A 12,363-nucleotide genomic window follows, 5' to 3' on the forward strand; every position below is an offset into this window, starting at 1 on the left:
TTCTTATTCCCCCACCCTGATACAATCACATCAGCTTCTTCTTCTTATTCCCCCACCCTTATACCATGACAACTGATTCTTCTTATTTCCCCACCCTTATACCATGACAGCAGCTTTTTCTTATTCTCCCACCCTTATACCATGACAACTGATTCTTCTTATTCTCCCACCCTTATACCATGACAACTGATTCTTCTTATTCTCCCACCCTTATACCATGACAGCAGTTTCTTATTATCCCACCATGACAGCAGCTTCTTATTCTCCCACCGTGACAGCAGCTTTTTCTTATTCTCCCACCCTAATACCATGACAGCAGCCTCTTATTCTCCCACCATGACAGCAGATTTTTCTTATTCTCCTGCTCTGACACCATGACAGCAGCTTTTTCTTATTCTCCTGCTCTGACACCATGACAGCTGCTTCCTGTTATTCTCCCATCATGACAGCAGCTTCATCTTATTCTTCCACCCCAACACCATGACAGCAGCTTCTTCTTATTCTCCCACCATGACACTCACATCAGTTGGAGACTGAGATATGAGATGAGGTTTGTGGTGTCCTTAACCTGCTGGGCTGATTATGCCGGTTTCTTGGCCTATGGAGGAAATATAGCAGCTCTGCAGGGTCAAAACAAATCAGGTTTTAACTCTTTAGCCCTGAATGTATTGCTGCCAACTAGAAATCAATGGCATTTAGTTTTCTCTGAAGTTCATTCCATAGTCAGGATGACAGCTTTAACAAGTCTGCTTTCTACAACCAGTGCCTAGAACCCCCCGTATAGCGTGTCCTGTTAAGGATTGCTGTGCTTCCAGCGATGCAGCAGTGGAAGCGCCCATGATCATCTGTCTAGAGGATTTGATTGGGGGCCCACTTTGGTGGCTACTAGAAAATGCTTTCAGCCAGCTTTCATGTAAATTGAGTTGGCAAACATGTCGTCCACCTGCGAGTGTGTCCCCTCTTTGTACGATGGTTTGGCAGCTCTCCGCTAATGTATGCCATTGACCGGGTATATTATGTCGGCATCAAAGATTTTTTTTTGTTCTGCAGCAGTTATTCTATTATAAATCAGCGACGGGCTATGGCCAGAATGAAATCTTAATTTCCTTGGCTTTGATACGTAAGTGTCTTCTTTTGTACTTCAGAAGTGGGGCAGCCCCGTTGACTGCCAAGTGCTTTATTAAATGTGTCTGGCAAATGCCTGGTTGGAAAGCTTTTATCTATGAAATAATAATGCTCCGAGTGCTTGAAGAACATGTTCTGTTATTCACCGTAGCAGAAACAGCAAAAAGACGTTATGTAAGAAATCGCACATAAAAAGCGGGAATTATACCTGCACTTACCCAACAGTAGCCTCTACCCTGCCGACGGGATGAAGGCAATGCAGCATTGTAGTCAAATTGCACAAATGAACTTCAGTGTTTTTCTATGCAGAGGACTTTTTGTGATGTTTGCAGAGTTGACCACATCGGTTTTTACCACATGGAAGCATCGAGATCCTGACTACTCTGCAGTTTTTCCACAACTTGCTTGAACAGTATATCACCATGTTGCCCAAGCATTAGCAGGTTCATCCAGTCATAAAGGGGTATTCCAGACTGAAAGATGAATCCATGGGATGGGTGGTAAACACTAGACTGGTGGGGGCCCGAAGAGAGCAGAGGGCCCATACTCAACAGCTGCTTCAGTCTACCTACTCCTGGGTCGGACTCCAACCATTTATCACCGTAGTAGTAGCAAGTAGCAAGTGTGGGATAGAATTGAAAAGAAGTCAAAAACCTTTTTTGCAAAATACCACTTGCCAAAATATTTGCAACTTTTGTACACAAGATATCTAGTGTGTAAAAAGCGGGGCAATGACCTCCAGTAATTGTGAAACTACAACACCCAGCATGCACATTTATCAGCTGTTCTTGAAACTCACATTGAACTGAATGCAGCATGCTGGGAGTTGTAGTTTTACAACAGCTGGAGTGCTGAAGGTTGCTGACCCGTAGTATATAGCCTTTTATAAATGGGTTTGTTTCTCACTGTTTCCAGGCTCTTCTTGCTGTCAGTGAATATAGCCATTCTCCTGCTCTAAGTGCCGCCTTGTTTGTTGGTAGATTGTATCGGGGTAAATGATGACTTCCGCCTGGATTCTAGGACTGAACAGGTATTTCTACTCTTATCTCAGAGGGTTGTCTACATTGATACATTGTAACAGACCCTCAGGATTAGGTCTGATGGTTTTCAGCCAGCAAGGCAAAGGTTGAATTGAGACAAAGTGGATGGCATGTTTATATCCGTGAATGGATAGTACTGGCCTCTCTGAGCTTTATTATCTTCTCTTTTGTGTCGTGTTATCCAGTATTCGCTGTTATATAAAACGTGGGTATGAACCGCTCGTAACACGTTTTATCTTTCTGACGATTTCTAAAATAGAACCAAATTGTTTCCAGACAAAGGAAAGTCTGAAATGAAGAGCAGTCAGCTGCATGCAACGTGTCAGAGGTTGTGATGTGGACATTGAGTCCGCTCTTGTATTCAGAAGCGTTCCTTCAGCTCCTCGCTCAGACGTTTCATGTCTCCGACACTGGCAAGGTTAACGCTCTGCTCCGTGAAGTCAGATAAATCTCTCATAACTTCTCCCACGTTAATGAGCTCGATTCAAAACCGACCAGACTCTTCACAGGACGCTCAGATGATCTGGTTTTCATCTAGTCTGAAGTTTAGCTTTTGTTCAAATAAGTGAAGAAAACTGCAAAAATAATGTATTTCAAGAAGAATAATTTAAGCAAAATCTGACATCTCCAGGCCTCATGTACGAGGCCGTATAACTACTCCGTACAGCCTTCGAGTTTTGTGGATACCCATATACACGCACACGGGTCTTCTACAGTCACATCAGTTTTCATATGGAAAGTTCCTAAAATTTTATTAAAATATGTTACATTGGATGTCTCTGTTACCCCAAATAGGAATATCCCATAGACTGCAGAACAAGGGCGATAGAAACCCCGTACAGTGGACTTAGTTTTGTTTCTTACCAGAGAAGTTCTTACCAGAGAAGTGGATGCTCTATGCCGCAATCGGTTTGACGCTGGCTAGACTGGGATCCTGTGTTTAAAAACATCTCCCCATTTTTCACCGATAATCCCTGCAAGGAGATATAGTTTTTTTCCCCAGTCGGGTTATCAGGTTAGAATCCTCTGATTGATGCTGGTGCTCTTTATCAGGGTCAGAACCATAGCCTGGGGTCATCAATGGAACTAGGATGAGCTGGAATTGTAGTCAGAAGGCAGACCAGGAGTCAGTACCGAGAGAAGAACCAAGGGAACTAGGTGACACATTCAAAGGATAGGTAATATTTTCATTATTTCCCCAAAGAAAACCAATTCTGGCATAGTGGTATGTAACCTGTGGCTTCCAGGGTAGTTATTGTTCCCATTAAAACTGCATAGTGAAGCTACAGGTTGGTGACCTCTAATCCACATCCATGGATTATCTTCCCTCGTTATCCGTGCAATCATTCAGCGTGGTCCAGGAAGGTTATCTACAGGTAGTATCTTGAGAATCCTCTAGAACCATGGACATAATGAGCGGGACTCTATCTTCTGTAGGTGATGCGGAAACACAATCATTGAAAATCTAATCCAATTGAGAGAGAATTATTCCCATAATGATTTATGACTTCATTAATGACTGTGGTTGGACTAATGATTTTTCTGGTAGTTACGAAGAATTAAGACTTCTCGCTGAAGACGAGGACGGCACATCAGTCTCCATTTAAATACTTAATGATCCCTTGCAAGAAATCAATGGAATGGATGAGAGGACCATGGTGAGAGCACCCTTTAGATTAGCAACAAGGCATTTAATGGAGGCTTTTCATTTTGCTTATTACCTCTGCTGGTCCCTGTCACGACTGCAAAGAGTCATCCTGTTTGCCTGGTACAAGCCGACTACTCTGGACTGATCACATAGTGACATCATGCAGATATATAAATGCGGGGTACCGTGCTCAAACACTTGACGAAATCCATTTTCTTGGTGTGAAAACTAATTAGACAAATGGATTAAATGTTGGACTGCATGTAATGCCCTTTGTATACTCCTTTCTTGCATCTCTGGTCATTCATACGTCTTAGACAACGTGACCCATTCCTATGAATGTGAATACATTGGGATTTAGCTTGGATCTTCATCGCTGGCCCTTATGGAATGGTCTTTATTCCTTATCACCCAGGGAATTTGTCCTTAAAGGGGTTGTCCAGCCTCATAATGTTAAAAACAACACTCAAAATGGTGTAAAAGAAGTCAAAATGACCTTACTGATTCCCGGCTGCTCCTTAGCAGTCTCTTTCCTGATCCCTCTTGGCACGGACATGTGCCTGATGCAGCCAATCACCATCTGTATCGCAGCACTCCTGTGACCAATGATTGGTTGCAGTGTCACATGACAGTGTCGAGAGGAACCTATAAGAAGAAGTTCTAGGTTCCGATCTTGGCAGTGTCTCCATTCCATCAGTCTCCAGTCTCGTTCAGAGGAACCTGTAAGAAGAAGTTCTAGGCTTTGATCTTGGCAGTGTCTCCATTCCATCAGTCTCCAGTCTCGTTCAGAGGAACCTGTAAGAAGAAGTTCTAGGTTTCGATCTTGGCAGTGTCTCCATTCCATCAGTCTCCAGTCTCGTTCAGAGGAACCTGTAAGAAGAAGTTCTAGGTTTCGATCTTGGCAGTGTCTCCATTCCATCAGTCTCCAGTCTCGTTCAGAGGAACCTGTAAGAAGAAGTTCTATGTTTCAATCTTGGCAGTGTCTCCATTCTATCAGTCTCCAGTCTCGTTCAGAGGAACCTGTAAGAAGAAGTTCTAGGTTTCGATCTTAGCCGTGTCTCCATTCCATCAGTCTTCAGTCTCGTTCAGAGGAACATGTAAGAAGAAGTTCTAGGTTTCGATCTTGGCAGTGTCTCCATTCCATCAGTCTCCAGTCTCGTTCAGAGGAACATGTAAGAAGAAGTTCTAGGTTTCGATCTTAGTAGTGTCTCCATTCCATCAGTCTTCAGTCTCATTCAGAGGAACCTGTAAGAAGAAGTTCTAGGTTTCGATCTTGGCAGTGTCTCCATTCCATCAGTCTCCAGTCTCGTTCAGAGGAACCTGTAAGAAGAAGTTCTAGGTGTCCATCTTGGCAGTTTCTCCATTCCATCAGTCTTCAGTCTCATTCAGAGGAACCTGTAAGAAGAAGTTCTAGGTTTCGATCTTGGCAGTTTCTCCATTCCATCAGACTCCAGTCTCGTTGAGAGGAACCTGTAAGAAGAAGTTCTAGGTGTCCATCTTGGCAGTGTCGGTAAGTGTACAGAACATGGATTGTGGTGCGGACAATGTAGCTCGTATTTTTCACAACATTGAGCCAAGACTGTTTATATAATCCCCGGGACCATATTGTCTTGTATAAAAAAGTCTAAATAAAATCTCAGCACATTCTCTGCACTCTCAGACACTGCCGAAGCTAGCAGATGCTGCAAGACTAGAAAAATGTTTCTGACTGAAACATTTTCTTGTTTGCCTGGGATTTAATTTCCTCAGAAGGTACGAGATCTTCTCCGTCAAGCCCCATCTTTTCTTTGGGATGAATTAAGATGTGCGTGGGCAGAGCTGAGTCTAGACACAGGCTTCCTAAAATTCAGCTCAGCTGCTGTATTAGCGCACGCGGTGATCCCTGGCGCAGCCAACGCTCCCTGTGTAGGCGCCTGTGAGCACGGATCTGCTGCTTCCATCTCCACTTCTCTCATTCCTCCCAAGATATTGTGTCATTTGGATTTCTCATCTGCAATAGATTGTTGGAGATTTGGGATTTTTGTGCTTGTGTCTGGGCTCTGTCTCGTCCTGTAAAGAGCGTGCCGCAGCTTCTATCACCCAGTGTCTGCTTTGTAAGAATAACTGATTGATTCCACTTCATATGACAAAATGGAAAAAGGAAAGGGATCATTTTTAGGAATTTGTCTCTTTGTGTCACAAACCCATTAACATTAAAGATAGAGGCCCAGGTTCACTAATGTGCCTAGAATCTATCTAAAAATAAAGGTGGTGCAATTTGGCACAAGGGTGTTTGAAAAAGGATGGGGTTAGTGGAAAGGCGGTGGGGCTTAAATGTGCCAAACTGCGCCAAAATTTTGTTGGAAAAAAAAATGCACAAACCATTGAGTAAATGGTGTAAGAGGTAGTCTACGCAGGCTGCAGATTTGTCATACAACCTGAGTCCCTGTAACACATCTGACATTTTAGTCCACTAGGTCCAAGTTTTACCCCAAACTGTCGGTAATCCGGCTTCATTCCGTCAGAGCATGTTCAGGATGGCATGAGGAAACACAGGGTCATAGTGGAGGTCAGAATTAGCATGTGCCATGTGCAAGGGCTGCATCTTACCATCTGGGTTACCCAGAGAATAGGTGTCTAGCAGTTCCCTGTTCTAAGGACCATGTTCTTCAGTAGTGCCCAATAGTGAAGTGGTCCGACTTTCAGGCTGTTCCTAAAGTCCTCCACCTGCCTGGATGTTGAGTCCGGCAGTAGCTATGGTGGGTATTCTAGGCCCAGTTGTGTGTAATTGATTCTTTCCAGATCTTTGCAGCCCTGGGTTAGGTTTCTTGCAGGTGGAATATCTTCCGAGACGCGTTCCATGAAAGCAGCCACACTGTTCTTGTGAATGGTTATTGCATTTTTCATAGCTCTACGTACTTGTTCATAAGCTTAACTACTCTACTGAGCTCTGCCATAAACCAGTGTAGCACGGCATAATGGCATTTTAGCGACACCCTTAATGTGAATTGCCCGCCGCTTCCAGAAGATGTTCTGCTTGTGAGATTTCACTGGTTTAACATGTTCCATAGAAAGTGCAGCGAAGCCTTCTTTTCCCCCTAAATCTGTAATCTCGGTAAATACCAGAAAGCAGAAGAGACGCAGCTGGTAGGAGATGAGGCCGTCCATGGAGGGTAATAATATGCTCATGTTTTATGAATGCAGTATGATGGCTTCTGTCATAATCACATGTCCCTTTAAGAGAGCAGATGGGCAGCCAATAATATGCATCAGGGCACATGGCGAGCTGTCTAATGTATGAATGGCGAGCTGTCTAATGTATGAATGGTGAGCTGTCTGAGAGTGAATGGTGAGCTGTCTGATGTATGAATGGTGAGCTGTCTGATGTATGAGAGTGAATGGTGAGCTGTCTGATGTATGAGAGTGAATGGTGAGCTGTCTAATGTATGAATGGTGAGCTGTCTGAGAGTGAATGGTGAGCTGTCTGATGTATGAATGATGAGCTGTCTAATGTATGAATGGTGAGCTGTCTAATGTATGAGAGTGAATGGTGAGCTGTCTGATGTATGAGAGTGAATGGTGAGCTGTCTAATGTATGAATGGTGAGCTGTCTGAGAGTGAATGGTGAGCTGTCTGATGTATGAATGGCGAGCTGTCTAATGTATGAATGGTGAGCTGTCTAATGTATGAGAGTGAATGGTGAGCTGTCTGATGTATGAGAGTGTATGGTGAGCTGTCTGATGTATGAGAGTGAATGGTGAGCTGTCTGATGTATGAGTGTATGGTGAGCTGTCTGATGTATGAGAGTGTATGGTGAGCTGTCTGATGTATGAGTGTATGGTGAGCTGTCTGATGTATGAGAGTGTATGGTGAGCTGTCTGATGTATGAGAGTGTATGGTGAGCTGTCTGATGTATGAGAGTGTATGGTGAGCTGTCTGATGTATGAGAGTGAATGGCGAGCTGTCTGATGTATGAGAGTGTATGGTGAGCTGTCTGATGTATGAGTGTATGGTGATCTGTCTGATGTATGAAAGTGTATGGTGAGCTGTCTGATGTATGAGAGTGAATGGCGAGCTGTCTGATGTATGAGAGTGTATGGTGAGCTGTCTGATGTATGAGTGTATGGTGAGCTGTCTGGTGTATGAGAGTGTATGGTGAGCTGTCTGATGTATGAGAGTATATGGTGAGCTGTCTGATGTATGAGAGTATATGGTGAGCTGTCTGATGTATGAGAGTATATGGTGAGCTGTCTGATGTATGAGAGTGTATGGTGAGCTGTCTGATGTATGAGAGTGAATGGCGAGCTGTCTGATGTATGAGAGTGTATGGTGAGCTGTCTGATGTATGAGAGTGTATGGTGAGCTGTCTGATGTATGAGAGTGTATGGTGAGCTGTCTGATGTCTGAGAGTGAATGGCGAGCTGTCTGATGTATGAGAGTATATGGCGAGCTGTCTGATGTATGAGAGTATATGGTGAGCTGTCTGATGTATGAGAGTGAATGGTGAGCTGTCTGATGTATGAGAGTGAATGATGAGCTGTCTGATGTATGAGAGTGTATGGTGAGCTGTCTGATGTATGAGAGTGTATGGTGAGCTGTCTGATGTATGAGTGTATGGTGATCTGTCTGATGTATGAAAGTGTATGGTGAGCTGTCTGATGTATGAGAGTGAATGGCGAGCTGTCTGATGTATGAGAGTGTATGGTGAGCTGTCTGATGTATGAGTGTATGGTGAGCTGTCTGGTGTATGAGAGTGTATGGTGAGCTGTCTGGTGTATGAGAGTGTATGGTGAGCTGTCTGATGTATGAGAGTATATGGTGAGCTGTCTGATGTATGAGAGTATATGGTGAGCTGTCTGATGTATGAGAGTATATGGTGAGCTGTCTGATGTATGAGAGTGAATGGTGAGCTGTCTGATGTATGAGAGTGAATGGTGAGCTGTCTGATGTATGAGAGTGTATGGTGAGCTGTCTGATGTATGAGAGTGAATGGCGAGCTGTCTGATGTATGAGAGTGAATGGTGAGCTGTCTGATGTATGAGAGTGTATGGTGAGCTGTCTGATGTATGAGAGTGTATGGTGAGCTGTCTGATGTATGAGAGTGTATGGTGAGCTGTCTGATGTCTGAGAGTGAATGGCGAACTGTCTGATGTATGAGAGTGTATGGTGAGCTGTCTGATGTATGAGTGTATGGTGAGCTGTCTGGTGTATGAGAGTGTATGGTGAGCTGTCTGGTGTATGAGAGTGTATGGTGAGCTGTCTGATGTATGAGAGTATATGGTGAGCTGTCTGATGTATGAGAGTATATGGTGAGCTGTCTGATGTATGAGAGTATATGGTGAGCTGTCTGATGTATGAGAGTGAATGGTGAGCTGTCTGATGTATGAGAGTGAATGGTGAGCTGTCTGATGTATGAGAGTGTATGGTGAGCTGTCTGATGTATGAGAGTGAATGGCGAGCTGTCTGATGTATGAGAGTGAATGGCGAGCTGTCTGATGTATGAGAGTGTATGGTGAGCTGTCTGATGTATGAGAGTGTATGGTGAGCTGTCTGATGTATGAGAGTGTATGGTGAGCTGTCTGATGTCTGAGAGTGAATGGCGAACTGTCTGATGTATGAGAGTGTATGGTGAGCTGTCTGATGTATGAGTGTATGGTGAGCTGTCTGATGTATGAGAGTGTATGGTGAGCTGTCTGATGTATGAGTGTATGGTGAGCTGTCTGATGTATGAGAGTGTATGGTGAGCTGTCTGATGTATGAGAGTGTATGGTGAGCTGTCTGATGTATGAGAGTGTATGGTGAGCTGTCTGATGTATGAGAGTGAATGGCGAGCTGTCTGATGTATGAGAGTGTATGGTGAGCTGTCTGATGTATGAGTGTATGGTGATCTGTCTGATGTATGAAAGTGTATGGTGAGCTGTCTGATGTATGAGAGTGAATGGCGAGCTGTCTGATGTATGAGAGTGAATGGTGAGCTGTCTGATGTATGAGAGTGTATGGTGAGCTGTCTGATGTATGAGAGTGTATGGTGAGCTGTCTGATGTATGAGAGTGTATGGTGAGCTGTCTGATGTCTGAGAGTGAATGGCGAACTGTCTGATGTATGAGAGTGTATGGTGAGCTGTCTGATGTATGAGTGTATGGTGAGCTGTCTGGTGTATGAGAGTGTATGGTGAGCTGTCTGGTGTATGAGAGTGTATGGTGAGCTGTCTGATGTATGAGAGTATATGGTGAGCTGTCTGATGTATGAGAGTATATGGTGAGCTGTCTGATGTATGAGAGTATATGGTGAGCTGTCTGATGTATGAGAGTGAATGGTGAGCTGTCTGATGTATGAGAGTGAATGGTGAGCTGTCTGATGTATGAGAGTGTATGGTGAGCTGTCTGATGTATGAGAGTGAATGGCGAGCTGTCTGATGTATGAGAGTGAATGGCGAGCTGTCTGATGTATGAGAGTGTATGGTGAGCTGTCTGATGTATGAGAGTGTATGGTGAGCTGTCTGATGTATGAGAGTGTATGGTGAGCTGTCTGATGTCTGAGAGTGAATGGCGAACTGTCTGATGTATGAGAGTGTATGGTGAGCTGTCTGATGTATGAGTGTATGGTGAGCTGTCTGATGTATGAGAGTGTATGGTGAGCTGTCTGATGTATGAGTGTATGGTGAGCTGTCTGATGTATGAGAGTGTATGGTGAGCTGTCTGATGTATGAGAGTGTATGGTGAGCTGTCTGATGTATGAGAGTGTATGGTGAGCTGTCTGATGTATGAGAGTGAATGGCGAGCTGTCTGATGTATGAGAGTGTATGGTGAGCTGTCTGATGTATGAGTGTATGGTGATCTGTCTGATGTATGAAAGTGTATGGTGAGCTGTCTGATGTATGAGAGTGAATGGCGAGCTGTCTGATGTATGAGAGTGTATGGTGAGCTGTCTGATGTATGAGTGTATGGTGAGCTGTCTGGTGTATGAGAGTGTATGGTGAGCTGTCTGATGTATGAGAGTATATGGTGAGCTGTCTGATGTATGAGAGTATATGGTGAGCTGTCTGATGTATGAGAGTATATGGTGAGCTGTCTGATGTATGAGAGTGTATGGTGAGCTGTCTGATGTATGAGAGTGAATGGCGAGCTGTCTGATGTATGAGAGTGTATGGTGAGCTGTCTGATGTATGAGAGTGTATGGTGAGCTGTCTGATGTATGAGAGTGTATGGTGAGCTGTCTGATGTCTGAGAGTGAATGGCGAGCTGTCTGATGTATGAGAGTATATGGCGAGCTGTCTGATGTATGAGAGTATATGGTGAGCTGTCTGATGTATGAGAGTGAATGGTGAGCTGTCTGATGTATGAGAGTGAATGATGAGCTGTCTGATGTATGAGAGTGTATGGCGAGCTGTCTGATGTATGAGAGTGTATGGTGAGCTGTCTGATGTATGAGAGTGAATGGCGAGCTGTCTGATGTATGAGAGTGTATGGTGAGCTGTCTGATGTATGAGAGTATATGGCGAGCTGTCTGATGTATGAGAGTGTATGGTGAGCTGTCTGATGTATGAGAGTATATGGTGAGCTGTCTGATGTATGAGAGTGAATGGTGAGCTGTCTGAGGTATGAGAGTGAATGGTGACCTGTCTGATGTATGAGAGTGTATGGTGAGCTGTCTGATGTATGAGAGTGAATGGTGAGCTGTCTGAGGTATGAGAGTGAATGGTGACCTGTCTGATGTATGAGAGTGTATGGTGAGCTGTCTGATGTATGAGTGTATGGTGAGCTGTCTGATGTATGAGAGTGTATGGTGAGCTGTCTGATGTATGAGAGTATATGGTGAGCTGTCTGATGTAGGAGAGTGTATGGTGAGCTGTCTGATGTATGAGAGTATATGGTGAGCTGTCTGATGTCTGAGAGTGTATGGTGAGCTGTCTGATGTATGAGTGTATGGTGAGCTGTCTGATGTAGGAGAGTGTATGGTGAGCTGTCTGATTTATGAGAGTGAATGGTGACCTGTCTGATGTATGAGAGTGAATGGTGAGCTGTCTGATGTATGAGAGTGAATGGGGAGCTGTCTGATGTATGAGAGTGTATGGTGAGCTGTCTGATGTATGAGTGTATGGTGAGCTGTCTGATGTATGAGAGTGTATGGTGAGCTGTCTGATGTATGAGAGTTTTTGGTGAGCTGTCTGATGTAGGAGAGTGTATGGTGAGCTGTCTGATGTATGAGAGTGTATGGTGAGCTGTCTGAGGTATGAGAGTGAATGGTGAGCTGTCTGATGTATGAGTGTATGGTGAGCTGTCTGATGTATGAGAGTGTATGGTGAGCTGTCTGATGTATGAGAGTTTTTGGTGAGCTGTCTGATGTAGGAGAGTGTATGGTGAGCTGTCTAATGTATGAGAGTGAATGGTGACCTGTCTGATGTATGAGAGTGAATGGTGAGCTGTCTGATGTATGAGAGTGTATGGTGAGCTGTCTGATGTATGAGAATGAATGGTGAGCTGTCTGATGTATGAGAGTGTATGGTGAGCTGTCTGATGTATGAGAGTGAATGGTGACCTGTCTGATGTATGAGAGTGAATGGTGAGCTGT

Source organism: Bufo bufo, chromosome 8, assembly GCF_905171765.1.
Source record: "Bufo bufo chromosome 8, aBufBuf1.1, whole genome shotgun sequence".
Taxonomy (NCBI): Eukaryota; Metazoa; Chordata; class Amphibia; order Anura; family Bufonidae; genus Bufo; species Bufo bufo.